The sequence below is a fragment of the Ascaphus truei genome, chromosome 20, assembly GCF_040206685.1.
Source record: "Ascaphus truei isolate aAscTru1 chromosome 20, aAscTru1.hap1, whole genome shotgun sequence".
NCBI classification, from domain to species: Eukaryota; Metazoa; Chordata; class Amphibia; order Anura; family Ascaphidae; genus Ascaphus; species Ascaphus truei.
The window spans coordinates 11,299,949-11,320,380 of NC_134502.1; the positions used below are offsets into that span (position 1 = coordinate 11,299,949).

A 20,432-nucleotide genomic window follows, 5' to 3' on the forward strand; every position below is an offset into this window, starting at 1 on the left:
GAACGCCGGTCCTTTAATTGTGGCAGCATATATTAAAGGGTTAGATCCAGATATTGCAAAGGGGATTACAAGAGTAGTTTTGGGATGGGAAAACAAGCCCATTAGTGAGATCATTGCCGCCGCAATGCATTTTGAGAGAAACAAAGTGGACAGCAGAGAGAAAGCAGAATTTTCACATGTTAAAGAGCAAAAATTACTGATGAAAGCTCAAACTGCATTCTTCCAAGGAGCAGAGACCAGGGAAGAGGGAAATCAAGGTGGAGAGGATTACAGGAGAGGTTATCAGACAAAGGACAAGGGTAATCAAAGACGAGTGGAGGAGAATATTAATCAAAGAAATGGTTACGCAAGAGGTTACCAAGGAGGCAGGAATGAGGGAGGAAGAGATAATGGGAGACAGGGACAGGATTGGAGACGGGATTGGAGACAGGTGGACTGCTATAATTGTGGGAAATTGGGACACATAGCTAGAACTTGCAAAGCAATTAACAAAGATTATCACAACAGATACATTCAGCAGAGAAACAGAGACCACCCTAGGCAGAATCACCACAACAATTCACAGGAACAAAGACACCAAATTTACACATTAGACAATTCTGATGATCAGGAATACCTGGATTACAACCAAGGGTATTCTAACTGACATGAGGATACAGGGCACGAGGACTTTATAATACAGCTACCTTCTATACTAGTTGACAGTGACGGACCATATATTACAGTAGATTTGAACGGCAGAAAAGAAGAATTTCTTTTAGATACGGGAGCGAGTCGCTCTGCGATATCTAAAGAGACCTCAAAATATTTTAAGATTAGCACAAACAAACCCGTAATGGTCCGAGGTGTTGGAAACACGGTGATACCTCATTTGTTATCCATTCCCTTATCTCTTACTATCGGAGACACTAAATTAACACATGAATTTCTCATGAGCCCTACATGTCCTGTCAACTTATTAGGAAAAGACCTTATGTGCAAAATGCAGTTTTCAATAGATTGTAAACCAAACGGAAATGTTTTTTTAGAAATTCCAGGACACATACAGCCAATTGTAATGTTTTGCTGCCCTCTAGAGGAAGATGCCTGTGTGTACAATTTAACTACAGAGAATCATGAATACATTTTGGAAGATCTGCCTTCCGATGTGTGGGCATCACCAGGCCATAGCACAGGTTTTATTAAGTCAGCGGAACCAGTGCAAGTTAAATTAATCCCAAATGCTGTATTACCACGTATCAGTCAGTATCCTCTTAGTAGGAGTGCATTAGAAGGAATCACCCCTGTGATAGCAGAACTTCTTCAAGAAGGAGTTATAATCCCAACAACCAGTGTTTGTAACACTCCAATTTTACCAATTATTAAGCCCCATTCAAATCCTCCCAAGTATAGGTTTGTACAAGATTTAAGAGCAATCAACAAAATAGTACAACCAATATTTCCAGTGGTTCCTAATCCAGCAACCATTTTATCATCCATTCCTCCAACAGCATGTTATTTCACTGCAATTGACCTATCTTCAGCATATTTCAGTTTACCAGTACATAAAAATAGTCAATTTCTCTTCGCTTTCACTTTCAAAGGTAGACAATATAAATGGTCAAGATTACCACAAGGTTATACCGAAGCGCCAAGTTTATTCTCACAGATTTTGCAACGAGATTTACAGGACATTTGTCTGCCAGAGGGCTCAGTCCTAATCCAGTATGTGGATGATTTGTTATTAGCTTCTCAATCACTGGAAGCATGTAAAACAGACTCTGTAGCTTTGCTGAGAGTATTGGCTACAAAGGGACATAAAGTTAATAGACAAAAGCTACAATTATGTCAAACTAAAGTGCTTTATCTAGGCCAGATTGTATCACTAGGCCAAAGATCCATTAACCCTGATAGGATCACACCTATTCAAAATACACCCAGACCACAGACACAGAAACAAGTAAGAGGATTTCTGGGAATGGCAGGATACTGCAGACAATGGATTCCCAATTTTTCACACATTGCAGAACCCCTACAGCAATTAACCCGCAAAGGGGTTACTGAACCAGTCCCTTGGACTGAAGAGACAGAACTAGCTTTCTGTACTCTAAAACAGTGCTTAATGTCAGCTCCTTCACTAGGGCTGCCTAACTATGCATTACCCTTTGCACTGTACTGCCACGAGAACAAAGGACATGCCTCAGGAGTTTTAACTCAAACTCATGGCAGCAGACAGCGTCCTGTAGCTTATTTCAGCACTAAGCTTGATGCTGTTGCACAGGCATTCCCGCCTTGCCTTTGTGCCGTAGCAGCTGCTGCAGTTCTTGTTGACACAGCTCAACCTCTTGTCCAGGGTCATACTTTACAAGTGTATGTCCCACATTCAGTATCTACATTACTTCTACGCAGATCCACACAAATAACAAACAGCAGACTTACCAGATATGAAGTTATATTACAGGGCTCTGAAAATATAACTGTTCACCGATGCATTACACTCAATCCAGCTACACTTCTTCCACTGCCAGAGGAGGGTGACTCACACCACGACTGTATAGTTCAGACGGACACAATCACTATGATTAGAAATAATCTTTTTGAAATTCCCATTGAAAATCCAGACATGGAAATTTTCGTGGATGGTTCATCTTATATTAATGTTGAAGGAAAAAGATGCACAGGTTATTCTGTAGTTTCCAACAAAGAGATCTTGCTCAGTAATCCTCTTCCGTCTCATTATTCTGCTCAAATAGCTGAGTTATGTGCCTTAACTGAAGCTTGTGTCTTATCAGTGGGAAAGAATGTAAATATTTATACTGACTCACGCTATGCTTTTGGTGTTGTACATGATTTTGGCGCTCTCTGGCGACTCAGAGGATTTATTACGGCTACTGGTTCACCAATTCATAATGCGAAACATATTGCAAATCTATTAGATGCTCTTTAACTTCCACAGTCATTAGCTGTCATCAAGGTGGCTGCTCATACAAATAAGAAAGATGAGATATCCAAAGGCAATGCCTTTGCTGATGCAACTGCAAAGCAAGCAGCCAGACGTCCATATGTGCAGGCATATGTTCTTAAAACACCTGACCCAGACACACCCATTACCATACCACTTGATTTAGCTTCTTTTTACAAGCAGTTAACCGCAGATGTTGTCCAGGACTGGACAAACAAGGGATATCAACAAAAAGGGGAATTTTGGTTTGGAGGCCCTGATGACAAACCAGTTTTACCTCCTTCTTTAGAGCCATATATAATTCGCATGGCTCATGGGTTATCACACATTCACGCAGGAGGGATGTTGCTTTCCATCAGAAATGATTGGTTTGCACCACATATAGGCCCCAAGATAAAAGATTTTTGTTCTTCATGCCACATCTGCCAATTACATAACATTGGAAAACATGTTTCTGTTGGCCCAGGAAAAATCTTATGCCCTCAAGGTCCATTTCGCAACTTACAAATTGATTTCATTGAAATGCCACGTAGCCTACACTATCACTATGTTTTGGTTGTTGTTTGCATGTTCTCAGGATGGACTGAAGCATATCCTTGTCAACACGCAGATGCTCGCTCAGTGGCTAAGAAGCTACTACATGAGTTCATTCCTAGATATGGAATTCCTCAGCATATTTTTTCAGATCAAGGCACACATTTCACTGCCGCAATAGTTCAGGATCTTGCTAAGGTCCTAGGTATTATCTATCATCTGCACTGCCCCTATCATCCGCAGAGCGCTGGCAAAGTTGAGAGGACCAATGGGGTCCTAAAGAATAAAATCAGTAAAATTTGTGCAGAAACAAAATTGCAATGGCCAGATGCTCTTCCATTAGCACTAATGGCAATCAGAAGTACTCCTCAGGCCAAGACTAGATTAACTCCTCATGAAATAATAATGGGTAGGCCAATGGTTTGTGCCGGCACTTTAGAATTAATGAAGCATGATCATGCACTCACTGATGACTTAATCAGCGTGTATTGTATAAGATTAATGAAATTTCTTAAGTCTCTTCACTCACAGGTACAAGCAGTGCAGCAGTCTACCAAAGAAAACACAAAGCAGCATCATCTCCAGGAAGGCGATTGGGTAATGGTTAAGCATTTCCTACGTAAGCACGCTCTTCATCCCAGATGGAAAGGCCCTTTTCAAATTCTTCTCACCACCAATACAGCAATTAAAGTGGCAGAAATTTCTTCCTGGATCCACGTAACACACGTGAAACTCATTCCAGCTCCACCAAAAAGCAAAGACATCTAAAGCACAGCCACATCAAGTTAACATTTTGACGAGTCAAAACTCTGACTGTTAACCAACGAGTAAAATAAAATACCAGGCCTGGTTTTATCAAAACATTTCAGTTTTTCAAAGACTAAAAAACATTCTATTTTTTCAGAGACTCAATATTCCTGATTTCTATCAGAACATTTCATTTTTCAGAGACTGAATATTTGTATTCTTTTATAGTGTGTATAAGTTAGAATTTTAAGATGTACAGACCATTGGGTTTGCGAAAGTATAACCCACAGAGAGATGACAGGATTGTCATGATAATGCTCTGCGGAGCTTTGTCAACAATACTCATCTGCCTGTGTTCCTTATACATCGCAGATATCTATCACCATGGTCAAGGTAACACTACACAAAGCATTTCACCCACAAACATCACAAAGTCCACTGGTACATCCAGAAACAAACGAGACTTACATTTAACCCCTTGGGAAAGAGATAATAAATTTATGGACACATGCAGAACAATATACCAGAAATCTGGTATTAACGAATCATGCTGGGTATGTGGTTATGTACCTCATAATCAGGAGTCACCCTGGATTGGCATTCCTTATACCCAGGAAGAATTAACTCCTGCAGCAAATGACACACCAAGATTACCAGATATGTTGACTGGACAATTCTCCAAAGAATTTAACAGGGTGCCATTAATGAATAATATTCCAGTGGGAGGTTGTTACATAAGCAGTACAAATGGAAATGTTTCCATAGGTGAAGTCCTCCCTCCCACATATGACACTTGTTTTCAACTACAAATATATGTAAACAAAGACCGAAGATCAATTTCCTATTGGTACAAATGTATAGATAACAGTACACTGAATCAGACGCAGTATAGAGCAAAACAAATAGCAGCAACAAAATACATAGCTGCAAACACATCTTTATCAGTAGATGCAATTTTTCGTGGATGCAGAAACTTTACTCTACCACGTGGAATTTATTGGCTCTGTGGAAAGTGGGCATATAGAATCTTACCTTGCAATTGGATAGGATCTTGTTATTTAGGGAAAGTGGTCCCCGCATTTACAATCACCAAAGAATTACCTGCAGGGCGTCTCAGAAACAAGAGAAAAACACCAAACACTGCCGGACTGAAAAGTAGTTTATGGAGAGAACAATTTTGGGCTAGTTTATTTCCAAATGTAGGAGTTGGGTTACTATATGACAGGCTTAATACATTAACAGATGTGTTAGATGATGTCCTCAATCACACCACTACAGCTATTGCATCACTAAACCAAGAACAGGTTCAGATCAGGCTTATGGCCTTACAAAACAGAATGGCTTTAGATTACATTTTAGCATCAAAAGGAGGTGTATGTGCCCTAATTAAAGAACAATGTTGTGTTTTCATCCAAGATCAGAGTGGCAAGGTACAGCATGAGCTAGACAAGATAGGAGAAATTCAAGAAAGACTTAGGAAGGAAGGTGACACAGACTGGGACCCTTTGGGGCTGACTGGATTGGTAGGATCACTAGGAGCGAAATTTTTGAATGCGGTAATGTGTGTGATTGTGATACTCGTTGTCTTCTATGTTTGTGTTATGTTTGTCAAAGGCATGATCCACAAATGTGCCACCCCCTCTGCAGACATGATGCCATTGTTTGCTGAACCAATCTACAGCAGTCCCTTGAAGAAAGAAGATGCCAAGTACAATGTTCTAACTCTGGAAAAGAATTTGGCTATAACGCCATACTACGAGACTCTGACTACATTTGGCAGGCACCCTCGTGCACTGTCCTACACCCTCAAGCAGCATTATGAGATGATGGAGCACCCTTGTGCCTCCCAACGTGTTTCTGGACTAAAATCATACCAATAATTCTCAAAAACAATGTTTTAAAGAATCAGAGGAGGGACTGACAAAGTTGAGACATTAGGGGGTCTGGCATAACAACATAACAGCATTTAGGATGAAGTCATTTTGTGTGAATATTGCAATCCTCCATTTTGTCTTGTCTTTGTGAGTCTAATTTCTGTGTTTCGTTTCTGTATAAACAAATGTGTAAAGCAGACAGGAATGTTTTCGCTCCTAGCAAAATTTTATTGATTCTTCCTCATCCAATCAGCTTCAAATTAAAAGAGTAAACAGGCTAAAAGTTATGAGAACCCATGAGATAAGCTTAGATTCTTGCAGTAGACTTATTCTCATAACATATTGCTAGGCAACAGAATAGGCACATCCCATTTAACCCCAGAATGGTTTCTAGCTGACAGGTAGTTATACAATATTGTTATGTATTACAAAATGACATCAACTTTAATATTGTTATGTATTACAAAATGAGGTAATATTAATGACGCGCAAGCCCCCATTGAGGGAGGACACTTTTTAGGATTTAGGGTATAAATATATGGCATACCATGTTTATTATTTAGAGAGCTTTTTTTCAAAAGCTGTCTCCGTTGTGCACTTGACTTGAATAAATTCACGTGTTATTCTGTTTCAAAATAACCCTCAGATTCTGTTTCTTATTTATGCTTTTCACAAAGGTTACTATAGGATTCACACATGATATAGTACATACCCTTTTACAGAGAGTTCACAGTGAATTACTACGTATTGATTTGCACCCAGGTGATTTTCCCCAGTGGTTAACTACACTAGGTGAATCATTGAAAACTTTTTGGCCAATGACAGGTAATTTTTTGACGAAAATAGGCACTAGCCTACAATCTACTGGTAAAAGTATTTTTAGTGGACTAGGAAATGCGTTTGGAATCCTAGGTTATTTGAAACCACTATTGTTTTTTATTTTAGGGATAATAATCCTTGTTATTTTGCTTCGTATTTTCTCATTTCTTCCGAAGATGAAGATGAAGAGGCGTTCAGCTTAATCACATTTTGCTTTATAGCATATATTCTTATATTTTTACCTAGATACTAATATACTGTTTTAAGCACACAGGTCAAATCTAACCTGCTGCAGTATGCTTTGTTGCAAGGACACAGACGAAAAGAAAGATGCTTCACAAATCTTGCGTCTACCACGTTCCTATCAAACTTCCATGAGGATGTACTTAGATGAACTGGTTTTGCCACATCGGAAACCCCGCAAAGTGCATGCAGTTCACGATACAATGAAAGACTTTATGTATCAGGACTCTCTTGCTTCCTCTGGACCGTTTTCTGTTTTGACACCTAATGGGACATTGCTACCGCGTAGCTTGCTAATGTTATGTAATTTTTGGCAAGTGAAATCTTTGCTATCTCTTGGTGATCAACCCAACTTCAAGTGTAGAGACATTCACCGTCAAATATTTCAAATGTCTTTTTATACAATTGAAGAAGGTCATATCAGCATTGTTAGCCACGGGTCATATAATTGTACCACTTTGTTTGCATGTTCAGGTAATAAACATCAACATTGTTTTGGTGCCCGTTGGAATACTACGCTCTTGAGTGTGTATGAAAGCCAACATCAACCCGCTTTACAATTGGGTGATTTTTACAAATTGATACCTTCCCATCGTGGAATAACTTGTGCACATATGCGCAGTTGTGGGTGTTTTGGCGATCAGACACATACTCCTGTGAGTTCAAGCTCATCAACATCAGAGAGCTGTGACACTGTCTTCCAAAAGTACACATAATTAATATTTTCTGCTTTGATAGTTTTTTTTCTGTATTTGCTAAAATATGATAATTATGTGTAGGAGAGGGTGTTATGGATTACAGGTATTTTCTGGCATATAATGCATAATGAATACAGGTCACAGGTACATATATATATAGTATCATTGTAAGGCCTAGTATAGCTTAGAGTATACTGTTAAAATCCTGGTTTTCTTGTAATAGAAATAATAGCTTGTTTTGCTCAGAAGTGGCAGGATATTGGGACAGGTTACATAGACATAAAAGGGGAACTTACGTCGGTAAACACGCCGTGGTTTCAACAGTAACTTATGAAATATCATGGGTCACTAACTGTAAGTCCTGAGATCGTAAACATCATACGTCACTAACTGTAAGTCTTCTGACTCGTAAACATCATACGTCACAAACCACAGAGTATGGACACATGACACGTGACACACGTACGCAGTAAACAATACACTCTATAATAGGTTGGCCCGACTCCATGTTAGATCAGAGAGAGAGAACCGAACTTAAGTGTGAAGTCACACAGATGAGACTGGGACTGGCTGACCTGACGTAATATCTTTTGGTTTGTGAGTATTGACAATGCATATCTAGTTATAATCTCTGCATAGTTAGAAATGGATTGGTAACATACTGTAACTGCTAGCCATTAGCTTATAAGAAGCTTGTTCTGATATTTTTGATATTTCTGATATTTCTGAATATTGTTGTGATACAATAAATGATAAACCTTTTCTTATACAAACTCTGAGTACCCTTTCTTTATAAATAATAATCTCACAATACCCTCCATATCTTAATATGTGAGAGTGTGGCCGAGACTTTTTCAAGTGCAACATTTTGGTTTGTGTTCTCTGCTTAGCGCAGGATATAACTCACCATAAGGCGACACTTGATAAAGGAAGGTAGGATTGAACCCAGATTACCTTCTCCTTCTGATAGGCTCTGGCTCTTGAGCCCCACCCTCTCCCTAGCAGTTCACCAATTGTATCTACTGTAGTAACTGCTCAGTCAATCACAATGCAGGAATACATTTGTTTTTTTTAAACAGCAGCTTGAACTGCAGCTTTAAACGTAATGGATTAAACCCGACCTTTCTCGTTTTGCAGTTGCCAAATCTGGGATCATACACCAATACCCTCTTCTATCTTCGGGAGGAGGGACAATGCGAAAAAAGCAATGGTCGGTAAATAAGGTTTGCCTTACCGAACGCTTCCACCCATGAACGTCAGGTGAACATTTGTAAAAATCATAGTTCGAAATGAAAAATTCATATATTTCTGATAAAGTCGCCAGCTTATCTGTTGCAGCATTAATTGCAGAACATATTAAAAATGCATAACTACAGTCAGGTTTCTTATACGTGTACGGTGTACACATGGTGTCTAGTTCAGTCAGCAATTGTGCAGGGATAAGAATGTAGAAAAAAGCCCACAGCATTGTGTTGTAGAGGTTTTTATTATGCAACGCCTAAGTTTGATAACGTCTTCAGCGTCTTTAAGGACCAAGATCGATTCACAATGGACCACTGTGGTTCTGTAGACTTGGCTTTTATTTGTTTTTTAAACACCTGCAAATTGACACAGTAGCACAGTACTGTACACATTAGTATTCATTCATTTCTGCCACCTGGCAGATACGCGAGGAATTGCACCCAAAGAAATCAGAATCCAGGTAATTAAAGGAAATCAACCGCGGTAAACAAAGGTGTGACTGGTGTGATTGGTGGCAATATTCATACAAAATACCAAATATTTACTACCATAAAGGCAAATGTGAACAAAAAATAAATATATTTGACCATCCCATCTGGTGTCGCGCATGCACCACTTATTAGCCTTTTAATGTTTTCTTCGTCCACTTCTTTTCTGGATGTTAATTAATTGTACAAAAAAATAGTTGAAGTCCAAAAAGATTTATGTTACACTTCATAACTCTGGAGTTTTGATGCTTACAAAATTAGCCTTTATATAGGTATGTCGTCCTTGCCAAAAAGTTAAAATGATTCCGAGTTGAGTCACTAGGAAGTCATCAAAAAGAGATAAAACAAGCACAAACCACATACATATATCAGCACGCAAAGATGATTTCATAATAATGTTTTAGTATTTAAAAATAGCAACACCTGCGTTGGTCGGGAATCAAACCCGGGTCAACTGCTTGGACTGCAGCTATGCTCACCACTATACCACCAACACTGTATAAAGATAGCATAAATGGCAGTTATAAAAAAGAATTAAGACTGGAAAAATTAGGTGCATGTGTGCATGTTTGCATGTGGAGAGCAAAGACGCCACCAGTGAAATGGTGTCTGTCTAAGTATTAGAAAAAGGAAGTTATGAGTGCATTTATATATTGAGGCAAGATTTTCAGGAAGAGAGCGGAGCCTCTGTAAGCTCCGTACCCCCCATAAATACTCAAGGGCCCCAAGTTTGTGCACCCCTGCCTTAATAAACCATTTTTATAGGAATAATAGTATATAAAAAACAACACATTTCCAAAGCTCTAGTGCTGTATTAAATTATTCTTCTCGCTAAATAAGAGAAATCTAATGGGGAATCAGAATCTGATCAAAGTAAAAACGCTCGTTCTCTGCCACATGACATGAAACACTAAATGATCTAGTACTCCTCTTTGGTACGGATATAGTGCAGACGTGTGATTACATCCCGTGGCTTTGCTAGGTCAAGATTTTTAGGTCTAGGAAGCCTGTGAGCTCTGTCCATCATGAGTTTATCTACCAGTGTTTCTGGTAGAAGGGACGTGAAAATCCAGGTAAGATATGTGTCTAATTTGGCATTGTCCACTTCTTCAGGCATCCTCTGATCAGCAGATTGTTGTGTCTTGACCAGTTCTCTGTGTTCTCCAGTTTCTCAAAGATTATTTTTACTTGGGGTTATGGCTCATGGACTTCCTGGGCCTGGGTTTCTTGAGCATGAGCGGTTGTAGCTACCTTCTCTTCCAAGTCCGCAATATGGTCTCCTATAGACGCTATTTTGTCTTTGAGACTGCGGTGGATGCTGTGTATCTCAGAGTGACAAGAGCTCTTGATATCCTGAACAAATACCAGCATTTCTTTATGAGTGAGTGGGGTATCTACTTCCTCCTTGGAGTCTGGTTCTGGGTCTGCGTCTTCACCCGCGACCAACGCTTCTTGATCTTTAGTTCCCATACTGTGTTTTTAAAAGACAAAGGAGGCATCCCGTGGGGTCGTCGCATTTTGTTGTTGTTTGTTGGATGGCATGAGCGTACTGTAATTGGTCAATGAGTTTTTATTAATATTTACAAATATTTATAAAAAACAATACTTACATAAAAATGATACAACAATATTCATACAAAATACAAAATATTAACTACCGTACAGTAAATGCAAATGTGAACAAAAGGAAATACATTTGTATTAAAAAGTAAATGAAAAGTAATGCCCCATGTGAGGATCGAACTCACGACCTTCAGATTATGAGACTGACGCGCTACCTACTGTGCTAACAAGGCATATACTTTTAGCTATGAAAAAGAAATTAACAAATTGCCAGAATCAATAGTACATTAAAAAAGCTGTTTTTACGCACACTGTAACTATGTCCTATATCAGCACGCAAACATGATTTGCTAAATAATGGTTTAGTATTTAAAAATAATAACACCTGCGTTGGCCAGGAACCCGAACCCAGGTCAACTGCTTGGAAGGCAGCTATGCTCACAATTATACCACCAATTAGCTTTCTTTTCCTCGTTTTGAAATATTTGAGCATTCACTGGTATTTTATTGGTAGTAAAGCAGTAAGAAAGATTGCACAATTGAAATTATAATGAAATATCATAAGAAACTATGGCATCCTAACCCAGGGATTGTAGGTTCGAGTCCCATCTGGGTTTTTTTTCCCCAATAGTAATAGAAATAACATTTTTAAATAAATTGGTTCTGTACTATGAGAACAAACTTGTAGCATACATTTTTTTTTTAAATGTTTGAAAGACATTTTTAATGTTTCTATTGTACTGTAGGAAGCGTTTCCAAAGAGACAGCCCCCTTCTCCTTCTGATAGGCTCTGGCTCTTGAGCCCCGCCCTCTCCCTAGCAGTTCACCAATTGTATCTACTGTAGCAACTGCTCAGTCAATCACAATGCAGGAATACATTTGTTTTTTTTAAACAGCAGCTTGAACTGCAGCTTTAAACGTAATGGATTAAACCCGACCTTTCTCATTTTGCAGTTGCCAAATCTGGGATCATACACCAATACCCTCTTCTATCTTCGGGAGGAGGGACAATGCGAAAAAAGCAATGGTCGTTAGTTAAGGTTTGCCTTACCGAACGCTTCCACCCATGAACGTCAGGTGAACATTTGTAAAAATCATAGTTCGAAATGAAATATTCATATATTTCTGATAAAGTCGCCAGCTTATCTGTTGCAGCATTAATTGCAGAACATATTAAAAATGCATAACTACAGTCAGGTTTCTTATACGTTTACGGTGTACACATGGTGTCTAGTTCAGTCAGCAATTGTGCAGGGATAAGAATGTAGAAAAAAGCCCACAACATTGTGTTTTAGAGGTTTTTATTATGCAACGCCTAAGTTTGATAACGTCTTCAGCGTCTTTAAGGACCAAGATCGATTCACAATGGACCACTGTGGTTCTGTAGACTTGGCTTTTATTTGTTTTTTAAACACCTGCAAATTGACGCAGTTGCACAGTACTGTACACATTAGTGTTCATTCATTTCTGCCACCTGGCAGATACGCGAAGAATTGCACCCAAAGAAATCAGAATCCAGGTAATTCAAGGAAATCAACCGCGGTAAACAAAGGTGTGACTGGTGTGATTGGTGGCAATATTCATACAAAATACAAAATATTTACTACCATAAATGCAAATGTGAACAAAAAATAAATATATTTGACCATCCCATCTGGTGTCGCGCATGCACCACTTATTAGCCTTTTAATGTTTTCTTCGTCCACTTCTTTTCTGGATGTTAATTAATTGTACAAAAAAATAGTTGAAGTCCCAAAAGATTTATGTTACACTTCATAACTCTGGAGTTTTGATGCTTACAAAATTAGCCTTTATATAGGTATGTCGTCCTTGCCAAAAAGTTAAAATGATTCCGAGTTGAGTCACTAGGAAGTCATCAAAAAGAGATAAAACTAGCACAAACCACATACATATATCAGCACGCAAATATGATTTCATAATAATGTTTTAGTATTTAAAAATAGCAACACCTGCGTTGGCCGGGAATCGAACCCGGGTCAACTGCTTGGAAGGCAGCTATGCTCACCACTATACCACCAACGCTGTATAAAGATAGCATAAATGGCAGTTATAAAAAAGAATTAAGACTGGAAAAATTAGGTGCATGTGTGCATGTTTGCATGTGGAGAGCAAAGACGCCACCAGTGAAATGGTGTCTGTCTAAGTATTAGAAAAAGGAAGTTATGAGTGCATTTATATATTGAGGCAAGATTTTCAGGAAGAGAGCGGAGCCTCTGTAAGCTCCGTACCCCCCATAAATAATCAAGGGCCCCAAGTTTGTGCACCCCTGCCTTAATAAACCATTTTTATAGGAATAATAGTATATAAAAAACAACACATTTCCAAAGCTCTAGTGCTGTATTAAATTATTCTTCTCTCTAAATAAGAGAAATCTAATGGGGAATCAGAATCTGATCAAAGTAAAAACACTCGTTCTCTGCCACATGACTTGAAACACTAAATGATCTAGTACTCCTCTTTGGTACGGATATAGTGCAGACGTGTGATCACATCCCGTGGATTTGCTAGGTCAAGATTTTTAGGTCTAGGAAGCCTGTGAGCTATGTCCATCATGAGTTTATCTACCAATGTTTCTGGTAGAAGGGACGTGAAAATCCAGGTAAGAAATGTGTCTAATTTGGCTTTGTCCACTTCTTCCGGCACTCCTCTGATCTGCAGATTGTTGTGTCTTGACCGGTTCTCTGTGTTCTCCAGTTTCTCAAAGATTATTTTAACTTGGGGTTTTAGCTCATGGACTTCCTGGGCCTGGGTTTCTTGAGCATGAGCGTTTGTAGCTACCTTCTCTTCCAAGTCCGCAATATGGTCTCCTATAGACGCTATTTTGTCTTTGAGACTGCGGTGGATGCTGTGTATCTCAGAGTGAAAAGAGCTCTTGATATCCTGAACAAATACCAGCATTTCTTTATGAGTGAGTGGGGTGTCTACTTCCTCCTTGGAGTCTGGTTCTGGGTCTGCGTCTTCACCCGCGACCAACGCTTCTTGATCTTTAGTCCCCATACTGTGTTTTTAAAAGACAAAGGAGGCATCCCGTGGGGTCGTCGCATTTTTTTTTGTTTGTTGGATGGCATGAGCGTACTGTAAATGGTCAATGAGTTTTTATTAATATTTACAAATATTTATAAAAAACAATAGTTACATAAAAGTGATACAACAATATTCATACAAAATACAAAATATTTACTACCGTACAGTAAATGAAAATGTGAACAAAAAGGAAATACATTTGTATTAAAAAGTAAATGAAAAGTAATGCCCCATGTGAGGATCGAACTCACGACCTTCAGATTATGAGACTGACGCGCTACCTACTGCGCTAACGAGGCATATACTTTTAGCAATGAAAAAGAAATTAACAAATTGCCAGAATCAATATTACTTTAAAAAAGCTGTTTTTACGCACACTGTAAATATGTCCTATATCTGCACGCAAACATGATTTGCTAAATAATGGTTTAGTATTTAAAAATAATAACACCTGCGTTGGCCAGGAACCCGAACCCAGGTCAACTGCTTGGAAGGCAGCTATGCTCACAATTATACCACCAATTAGCTTTCTTTTCCTCGTTTTGAAATATTTGAGCATTCACTGGTATTTTATTGGTAGTAAAGCAGTAAGAAAGATTGCACAATTGAAATTATAATGAAATATCATAAGAAACTATGGCCTCTTAAGCCAGGGATTGTGGGTTCGAGTTCTATCTGGTTTTTTTTTTCCAATAGTAATAGAAATAACATTTTTAAATAAATTAGTTTTGTACTATGAGAACAAACTTGTAGCATACATTTTTTTTAAATGTTTGAAAGACATTTTTAATGTTTCTATTGTACTGTAGGAAGCGTTTCCAAAGAGACAGCCCCCTTCTCCTTCTGATAGGCTCTGGCTCTTGAGCCCCGCCCACTCCCTAGCAGTTCACCAATTGTATCTACTGTAGTAACTGCTCAGTCAATTACAATGCAGGAATACATTTGTTTTTTTTAAACAGCAGCTTGAACTGCAGCTTTAAACGTAATGGATTAAACCCGACCTTTCTCATTTTGCAGTTGCCAAATCTGGGATCATACACCAATACCCTCTTCTATCTTCAGGAGGAGGGACAATGCGAAAAAAGCAATGGTCGTTAGTTAAGGTTTGCCTTACCGATTGCTTCCACCCATGAACGTCAGGTGAACATTTGTAAAAATCATAGTTCGAAATGAAATATTCATATATTTCTGATAAAGTCACCAGCTTATCTGTTGCAGCATTAATTGCAGAACATATTAAAAATGCATAACTACAGTCAGGTTTCTTATACGTGTACGGTGTACACATGGTGTCTAGTTCAGTCAGCAATTGTGCAGGGATAAGAATGAAGAAAAAAGCCCACAACATTGTGTTTTAGAGGTTTTTATTATGCAACGCCTAAGTTTGATAACGTCTTCAGCGTCTTTAAGGACCAAGATCGATTCACAATGGACCACTGTGGTTCTGTAGACTTGGCTTTTATTTGTTTTTTAAACACCTGCAAATTGACGCAGTTGCACAGTACTGTACACATTAGTGTTCATTCATTTCTGCCACCTGGCAGATACGCGAAGAATTGCACCCAAAGAAATCAGAATCCAGGTAATTCAAGGAAATCAACCGCGGTAAATAAAGGTGTGACTGGTGTGATTGGTGGCAATATTCATACAAAATACCAAATATTTACTACCATAAATGCAAATGTGAACAAAAAATAAATATATTTGACCATCCCATCTGGTGTCGCGCATGCACCACTTATTAGCCTTTTAATGTTTTCTTCGTCCACTTCTTTTCTGGATGTTAATTAATTGTACAAAAAAATAGTTGAAGTCCCAAAAGATTTATGTTACACTTCATAACTCTGGAGTTTTGATGCTTACAAAATTAGCCTTTATATAGGTATGTCGTCCTTGCCAAAAAGTTAAAATGATTCCGAGTTGAGTCACTAGGAAGTCATCAAAAAGAGATAAAACTAGCACAAACCACATACATATATCAGCACGCAAATATGATTTCATAATAATGTTTTAGTATTTAAAAATAGCAACACCTGCGTTGGCCGGGAATCGAACCCGGGTCAACTGCTTGGAAGGCAGCTATGCTCACCACTATACCACCAACGCTGTATAAAGATAGCATAAATGGCAGTTATAAAAAAGAATTAAGACTGGAAAAATTAGGTGCATGTGTGCATGTTTGCATGTGGAGAGCAAAGACGCCACCAGTGAAATGGTGTCTGTCTAAGTATTAGAAAAAGGAAGTTATGAGTGCATTTATATATTGAGGCAAGATTTTCAGGAAGAGAGCGGAGCCTCTGTAAGCTCCGTACCCCCCATAAATAATCAAGGGCCCCAAGTTTGTGCACCCCTGCCTTAATAAACCATTTTTATAGGAATAATAGTATATAAAAAACAACACATTTCCAAAGCTCTAGTGCTGTATTAAATTATTCTTCTCTCTAAATAAGAGAAATCTAATGGGGAATCAGAATCTGATCAAAGTAAAAACACTCGTTCTCTGCCACATGACTTGAAACACTAAATGATCTAGTACTCCTCTTTGGTACGGATATAGTGCAGACGTGTGATCACATCCCGTGGATTTGCTAGGTCAAGATTTTTAGGTCTAGGAAGCCTGTGAGCTATGTCCATCATGAGTTTATCTACCAATGTTTCTGGTAGAAGGGACGTGAAAATCCAGGTAAGAAATGTGTCTAATTTGGCTTTGTCCACTTCTTCCGGCACTCCTCTGATCTGCAGATTGTTGTGTCTTGACCGGTTCTCTGTGTTCTCCAGTTTCTCAAAGATTATTTTAACTTGGGGTTTTAGCTCATGGACTTCCTGGGCCTGGGTTTCTTGAGCATGAGCGTTTGTAGCTACCTTCTCTTCCAAGTCCGCAATATGGTCTCCTATAGACGCTATTTTGTCTTTGAGACTGCGGTGGATGCTGTGTATCTCAGAGTGAAAAGAGCTCTTGATATCCTGAACAAATACCAGCATTTCTTTATGAGTGAGTGGGGTGTCTACTTCCTCCTTGGAGTCTGGTTCTGGGTCTGCGTCTTCACCCGCGACCAACGCTTCTTGATCTTTAGTCCCCATACTGTGTTTTTAAAAGACAAAGGAGGCATCCCGTGGGGTCGTCGCATTTTTTTTTGTTTGTTGGATGGCATGAGCGTACTGTAAATGGTCAATGAGTTTTTATTAATATTTACAAATATTTATAAAAAACAATAGTTACATAAAAGTGATACAACAATATTCATACAAAATACAAAATATTTACTACCGTACAGTAAATGAAAAGTGAACAAAAAGGAAATACATTTGTATTAAAAAGTAAATGAAAAGTAATGCCCCATGTGAGGATTGAACTCACGACCTTCAGATTATGAGACTGACGCGCTACCAACTGCGCTAACGAGGCATATACTTCTAGCTATGAAAAAGAAATTAACAAATTGCCAGAATCAATATTACATTAAAAAAGCTGTTTTTACGCACACTGTAACTATGTCCTATATCTGCACGCAAACATGATTTGCTAAATAATGGTTTAGTATTTAAAAATAATAACACCTGCGTTGGCCAGGAACCCGAACCCAGGTCAACTGCTTGGAAGGCAGCTATGCTCACAATTATACCACCAATTAGCTTTCTTTTCCTCGTTTTGAAATATTTGAGCATTCACTGGTATTTTATTGGTAGTAAAGCAGTAAGAATGATTGCACAATTGAAATTATAATGAAATATCATAAGAAACTATGGCCTCCTAAGCCAGGGATTGTGGGTTCGAGTCCCATCTGAGTTTTTTTTTACCAATTGTAATAGAAATAAAAATTTTAAATAAATTAGTTCTGTACTATGAGAACAAACTTGTAGCATACATTTTTTTTAAATGTTTGAAAGACATTTTTAATGTTTCTATTGTACTGTAGGAAGCGTTTCCAAAGAGACAGCCCCCTTCTCCTTCTGATAGGCTCTGGCTCTTGAGCCCCGCCCACTCCCTAGCAGTTCACCAATTGTATCTACTGTAGTAACTGCTCAGTCAATTACAATGCAGGAATACATTTGTTTTTTTTAAACAGCAGCTTGAACTGCAGCTTTAAACGTAATGGAATAAACCCGACCTTTCTCATTTTGCAGTTGCCAAATCTGGGATCATACACCAATACCCTCTTCTATCTTCGGGAGGAGGGACAATGCGAAAAAAGCAATGGTCGTTAGTTAAGGTTTGCCTTACCGAACGCTTCCACCCATGAACGTCAGGTGAACATTTGTAAAAATCATAGTTCGAAATGAAATATTCATATATTTCTGATAAAGTCACCAGCTTATCTGTTGCAGCATTAATTGCAGAGCATATTAAAAATGCATAACTACAGTCAGGTTTCTTATACGTGTACGGTGTACACATGGTGTCTAGTTCAGTCAGCAATTGTGCAGGGATAAGAATGAAGAAAAAAGCCCACAACATTGTGTTTTAGAGGTTTTTATTATGCAACGCCTAAGTTTGATAACGTCTTCCCATTTATATATTGAGGCAAGATTTTCAGGAAGAGAGCGGAGCCTCTGTAAGCTCCGTACCCCCCATAAATAATCAAGGGCCCCAAGTTTGTGCACCCCTGCCTTAATAAACCATTTTTATAGGAATAATAGTATATAAAAAACAACACATTTCCAAAGCTCTAGTGCTGTATTAAATTATTCTTCTCTCTAAATAAGAGAAATCTAATGGGGAATCAGAATCTGATCAAAGTAAAAACGCTCGTTCTCTGCCACATGACTTGAAACACTAAATGATCTAGTACTCCTCTTTGGTACGGATATAGTGCAGACGTGTGATCACATCCCGTGGCTTTGCTAGGTCAAGATTTTTAGGTCTAGGAAGCCTGTGAGCTCTGTCCATCATGAGTTTATCTACCAATGTTTCTGGTAGAAGGGACGTGAAAATCCAGGTAAGATATGTGTCTAATTTGGCATTGTCCACTTCTTCCGGCACTCCTCTGATCTGCAGATTGTTGTGTCTTGACCGGTTCTCTGTGTTCTCCAGTTTCTCAAAGATTATTTTAACTTGGGGTTTTAGCTCATGGACTTCCTGGGCCTGGGTTTCTTGAGCATGAGCGTTTGTAGCTACCTTCTCTTCCAAGTCCGCAATATGGTCTCCTATCGACGCTATTTTGTCTTTGAAACTGCGGTGGATGCTGTGTATCTCAGAGTGAAAAGAGCTCTTGATATCCTGAACAAATACCAGCATTTCTTTATGAGTGAGTGGGGTGTCTACTTCCTCCTTGGAGTCTGGTTCTGGGTCTGCGTCTTCACCCGCGACCAACGCTTCTTGATCTTTAGTTCCCATACTGTGTTTTTAAAAGACAAAGGAGGCATCCCGTGGGGTCGTCGCATTTTTTTGTTGTTTGTTGGATGGCATGAGCGTACTGTAATTGGTCAATGAGTTTTTATTAATATTTACAAATATTTATAAAAAACAATAGTTACATAAAAGTGATACAACAATATTCATACAAAATACAAAATATTTACTACCGTACAGTAAATGCAAATGTGAACAAAAAGGAAATACATTTGTATTAAAAAGTAAATGAAAAGTAATGCCCCATGTGAGGATCAAACTCGCGACATTCAGATTATGAGACTGACGCGCTACCTACTGCGCTAACGAGGCATATACTTTTAGATATGAAAAAGAAATTAACAAATTGCCAGAATCAATATTACATTAAAAAAGCTGTTTTTACGCACACTGTAACTATGTCCTATATCTGCACGCAAACATGATTTGCTAAATAATGGTTTAGTATATAAAAATAATAACACCTGCGTTGGCCAGGAACCCGAACCCAGGTCAACTGCTTGGAAGGCAGCTATGCTCACAATTATACCACCAATTAGCTTTCTTTTCCTCGTTTTGAAATATTTGAGCATTCACTGGTATTTTATTGGTAGTAAAGCAGTAAGAATGATTGCACAATTGAAATTATAATGAAATATCATAAGAAACTATGGCCTCCTAAGCCAGGGATTGTGGGTTCGAGTCTCATTTGGGTTTTTTTTCCCCAATAGTAATAGAAATAACATTTTTAAATAAATTAGTTCTGTACTATGAGAACAAACGTGTAGCATACATTTTTTTTAAAAATGTTTGAAAGACATTTTTAATGTTTCTATTGTACTGTAGGAAGCGTTTCCAAAGTGACAGCCCCCTTCTCCTTCTGATAGGCTCTGGCTCTTGAGCCCCGCC

At 38.5% G+C, this 20,432-nt stretch overlaps 6 non-coding genes across 6 annotated transcripts; all 6 read right to left on the reverse strand.

Annotated features, from left to right (window-relative positions):
• Positions 1-11,309: 11,309 nt before the first annotated feature.
• On the reverse strand, positions 11,310-11,382 carry TRNAM-CAU (transfer RNA methionine (anticodon CAU)). Its single transcript has one exon. It is a non-coding gene; the product is annotated as a tRNA-Met (tRNA).
• Positions 11,383-13,120: 1,738 nt separating this feature from the next.
• Positions 13,121-13,192, reverse strand: TRNAG-UCC (transfer RNA glycine (anticodon UCC)). Its single transcript has one exon. It is a non-coding gene; the product is annotated as a tRNA-Gly (tRNA).
• A 1,228-nt stretch (positions 13,193-14,420) lies between these two features.
• TRNAM-CAU (transfer RNA methionine (anticodon CAU)) lies at positions 14,421-14,493 on the reverse strand. Its single transcript has one exon. It is a non-coding gene; the product is annotated as a tRNA-Met (tRNA).
• Positions 14,494-16,228: 1,735 nt separating this feature from the next.
• On the reverse strand, positions 16,229-16,300 carry TRNAG-UCC (transfer RNA glycine (anticodon UCC)). The gene has a single exon. It is a non-coding gene; the product is annotated as a tRNA-Gly (tRNA).
• Positions 16,301-17,527: 1,227 nt separating this feature from the next.
• Positions 17,528-17,600, reverse strand: TRNAM-CAU (transfer RNA methionine (anticodon CAU)). The gene has a single exon. It is a non-coding gene; the product is annotated as a tRNA-Met (tRNA).
• Positions 17,601-19,783: 2,183 nt separating this feature from the next.
• TRNAM-CAU (transfer RNA methionine (anticodon CAU)) lies at positions 19,784-19,856 on the reverse strand. Its single transcript has one exon. It is a non-coding gene; the product is annotated as a tRNA-Met (tRNA).
• Between the last annotated feature and the right edge of the window lie 576 nt (positions 19,857-20,432).